Source organism: Bos mutus, chromosome 16, assembly GCF_027580195.1.
Source record: "Bos mutus isolate GX-2022 chromosome 16, NWIPB_WYAK_1.1, whole genome shotgun sequence".
Classification (NCBI taxonomy): domain Eukaryota; kingdom Metazoa; phylum Chordata; class Mammalia; order Artiodactyla; family Bovidae; genus Bos; species Bos mutus.
In genome coordinates this window covers 33,749,827-33,754,597 of record NC_091632.1, presented here as the reverse complement: position 1 = coordinate 33,754,597, position 4,771 = coordinate 33,749,827, and positions in this window count along the sequence as shown.

Here is a 4,771-nt window from a genome sequence, read left to right as displayed (position 1 = left end):
CACCAAAAGGAGATATGCTAAATTAGTTACAGCCCAGGCTCATACTGGAATACTATGCAGTCATGAAGAGAGAAGGAGCTAGAGTTACCTCACGGAGACGAATATCTAAGATGTATCATTAACTGAGAAAAGCAAGAGACCAAGCATTTTGATGCCACACAAATGGCTTTTGAAAGAGATGGAGAGGGCTTCCCTGGTGGTCCAGTGGTTAAGAATCTGCCTTGCAATGCAAGGGACACCGGTTCAATCGCTGGTCCAGGAAGATTCCGTATGCCATGGAGCAATTAAGCCCATGCACCACAATTACTGAGCCCTTGCTCTAGAGCCCAAAGTGTGCAGCTACTGAGCCTATGTACTGCAGGTACTGAAGCTCTTATGCCTAGAGCCTGTGCTCTGCAACAAGAGAAGCCACTGCAATAAGAAGCCCACACACTGCAATGAAGAGGAGCCCCTGCCTGCTCCCACTTGCTGCAACTAGAGAAAGCCCACATGCAGCAACAAAGGCCCATCACAGTAAAAAATAAGATAAGATAGATAAATAAATAAACCTTTTTTAAAAATAAGAGAGATGGAGACACATATATTTGATTGAGCATAAAAAGTGTTCAGGAGGGATCAACCCAAAGCAAAACATAATCATCCTTAGAAATTTAGGAGAGGGGTGTGTGTGTGTGTGTGTGTGTGTGTGTGTGTGTGTGTGTGCTGGGGAGGTAATTATTATTTTTTCAGTAACAACATATTTAATAATAAAACTTAGAAAAATAGAGGGTCCAGGAACCACCTGTATGGTTCACCAAGAACACACCCTCCTTAGCCTGCCCCTGTGTCTTCTCTTTCTTGCCATGGTCTTTCCCCACCTGCCATTCTTCCCTTGCCCAGCTCTAAGCATGTGACCCCCTCTCCTCACCTTTACTCATTTATAAACTCTGAGAATCTGAGCAATGTGTTCACCTTGGGACTCTTACCAAGGTCAGCAGTAAATCACATACCGGTGCTTGTAATCTGGCCTTCACCTGGAGTGGCTCACACCCACCAGGAAAGGATGTGTCTTGTGTGCATATATCATCCATGACATACCAGCCCAACCTCTCTGAAGGCTGAATCAGGTCTGTGTAGTGAGGAACTGTGCTCATATAGTACAAAGTGAAATTGGATCCTTGGACCATTTGTTAAAATAAAACCGTTTCATCACATTTCCTGAAATTTTTTCATTCAAGAAATACACATGTCCCTGAGTTACCAGTTTAATGGGGTCTGTGTAGACAGGTCAGATGGCCCAAAATGGAGCTGTTGAAGATATGGCTTGGAGTGCAGGTTCTTGGGACCCCTGAGTGCAGAGAACCAGCAATTCTTTCTCCTCTTCAACCCATATTCTTCTGTGCCCCAACCCTGCAGAAAAGCTTTCTCCAGATCTCATAACCAGTCAGTTCATCCAGCTACTTCCTAACTGGGGTCCTGTTCCCAAGCTCTCCCCTTGGATCCTTTCTCCCTGTTGAAGGGTCAGCAGTGTGAAACACAGATAGGGGCAGTGGTTCCCCTCTGCCGTTGGCATTAAGTCCAGGCTCCTTGACAAGGACTCACAGGGACTTCATAATCGTGCGGGCCCTTCTGATGTGCTCAGGCTTGTTACTCACGCTGCCTCAGGCTCCCTGCTCTGTCACTGTCTCTTCCGGTGGGTCCCTTTCCCATCAATGATGAAACCTTTCCCAGAAGCTCCCAGCAAACTTCCTTGATCACTCCCTTCCTGGAGCTGGGTCACATGCATGCGTGCACGTGTGGTAAGTCACTTCAGTTGTGTCCAACTCTTTGTGGCCCTATGGACTGTAGCCCACCGGGCTCTTCTGTTCATGGGATTCTCCAGGCAAGTATACTGGAGTGAGTTGCTATGCCCTCCTCCAGGGGATCTTGCCAACCCAGGGATCAAACCCTTGTCTCCTGCCTTGGTAGGCAGGTTCTTTACCACTAGTACCACCTGGGAAGCCCAGATGAGTCACATGCCCGCTCCTAAATCCATCACAGTGAGGACCCTCCAGACTGGAGTAGATGTTCAGAATGTACCTGGAGTCAGTTGGGGCTGGTGGAGACACCTGAACCAAATGAAGGCTCTGCCAACAGGAGGGAGTCAGTGGTGGTTGGTAGCCCTCAGCAGGCACTATAGCGGCCACCGTCGGTACAGGAAGACCTCTGTGTTGGGCTGGTACTTGTCAAAGCAGAAAAACCCTCTGCAGAGAGAGTGGGGGAGAGATGCTTCCGGAATTCCTGCCAGCCTTCTAGTTCTTAAGGCTGAGCAGTATTCCTGTTTTACCAAGCTTCCTTTTTGCTTAAATTAGTCTGATGAGTTTCCGTTTCACAACAAAAGGAGCCTAAGAGAATCCTTTTGAAGCTTTTGCAAGCAGCCTGAAAGAGGGCCAGAGACCAAGCACAGATGTCCTAATCCTATTCCTGTTAACTAACTGCTTTGAAACCATGAGCAGCAAACACAAGGGCCCTGTGGGACTTGGATTTCAAGGAAAAACATTCACTTCTAGGATAAGTAAGTAACAATAGCAGCCATAGAGCACTGACTATATGCCAGGCACTATTCTATCCAATTTACAAGTACTGTCTCATTTCAGTTCAGTTCAGTTCAGTTGCTCAGTCGTGTCTGACTCTTTGCAACCCCATGGACTGCAGCATGCCAGGCTTCCCTGTCCATCACCAACTCCCAGAACTTGCTCAAACTCATGTCCATCAAGTCAGTGATGCCATCCAACCATCTCATCCTCTGTTGTACCCTTCTCCTCCCGCCTTCAATCTTTCCCAGCATTAGGGTCTTTTCCAATGAGTCAGCTCTTTGCATCAGGCGCCAAAGTATTGGAATTTCAGCTTCAGCATCAGTTATTCCAATGAATATTCAGGACTGATTTCCTTTACGATTGACTCTCAAGAGTCTTTTCCAACACCATAGTTCAAAAGCATTAATTCTTCGGCACTCAGCTTTCTTTATGATCTAATTCTCACATCCATACATGACTACTGGAAAAACCATAGCTTTGACTAGACGGACCTTTGTTGGCAAAGTAATGTCTCTGCTTTTTAATATGCTGTCTAGGTTGGTCATAGCTTTTCTTCCAAGGAACAAGTGTCTTTTAATTTCATGGCTGCAGTCACCAACTGCAGTGATTTTGGAGCCCAAGAAAATAAAGTCTGTCACTGTTTCCATTGTTTCCCCATCTATTTGCCATGAAGTGATGGGACCAGATGCCGTGATCTTCGTTTAATGAATGTTGAGTTTTAAGCCAGCTTTTTCACTCTCCTCTTTCACTTTCATCAAGGGGCTCTTCAGTTTCTCTTTGCTTTCTGCTGTAAGGGTGGTGTCATCTGCATATATGAGGTGATTGATATTTCTCCCGGCAATCTTGATTCCAGCTTGTGCTTCATCCAGCCCAGCATTTCGCATGATGTACTCTGCATATAAGTTAATAGGGTGACAATATACAGCCTTGAAGTATTCCTTTCCCAGTTTGGAACTGCCTCATTTAATCATGCTCATAACTACATAAGGAAGATACTATAGTTCCCCCATTTCACAGATGAGGAAACTGAGATGCAGAGAAGTTAAATGACTTGATCAAGCTCACTCAGCTGGTAAGTGGTGGGGTCTGCCTATGACCCCAACATAACTGGAGCCCATGCTCTCACCTACTTCTCTACCCTGGCTCTCATGTAAGTGGTGTTTATGATACCCTGAGGGACTCCTTGATTCAGGTTTAGAAGATGAAAGATGAACCTGGGGACAGAGATGCAGCTTCCCTAGAGGAGAGGGGCCCCCAGGAGGAGCACAGCCAGGTCTCCCACACCTGCCAGGGTTCTGGTGGCCCATTCATCTCGCCCAGGCTGCCGCAGTGGGCTAATACTTAGTGACATTGGTTTCTCTCCCTTTTGCTCGTTCCAGATCTTGTTGCCTTTTACTTTGGTAAAAGCTTAGTTCAGCAGAAACACTTGTGAATTTCGAGAATCAGGAGTTTGAGTTGCAAGAACGTGGACTTTGAGTTTCTAAAACGGAAGTCCTGGAGGCCCCTGGGAATAATATTTATGTTTTTAACAAAAGGTTTGGATACTGAGACCCCAGAGCCATTTCCCCCAACCCAGATAAGATCAAGGGTCTGTGGGCTGGGGGCTCAGGTAGCGGGACAGAGCTCTATCTGGGTCTCCAGAGAAGTGAGCAGTGGCTGAAACAGTGACCCTGTGCTGTCTGGATGAGAGAGTGTGGGTTGGGGGTGAGCCTGGGAGAATGTCTCCGCTTACCCTATACGGCAAAGGAACAGCGGGATGGTCACATGGAGTGATTGGCAGAGGGGCCAAGACAGCCTTGCAGGGGGTTGCCAGGCCCTGCCAATGCCTCTAGTGTGCCCAAGAGGGCAGAAGAAGCAGAGAGAAGAGAGAGAAGCTGGGCCCAGACAGGGCTTCCAGGAGGCCTAGGAGGGGACAACTGTCTTCTGTGAGACAGAAACAAGGCCAGTTCAGCAGGTGCCAGAGAAGATGAGATCGCCGCTGCCCGCTGCCCAGGCCTGGTCCTTCGTGAGAGCTGCTGTTCCTCAAAGGGCTGTATGGTTGAGCTCTGCCCTCTTGTATATTTCTATGTGAAGGAGGGTAACAAGGGTCTTCAGGAGACATAGAGGAGGCAGAGTGTGGAGCAGAGAAATAATACTCCTGCCCTTTCTGTATTCTCTTTTTTATTTATTTATTTTTGACTGCGCTGGGTATTCGTTGCTACTCACAGGCTTTCTCT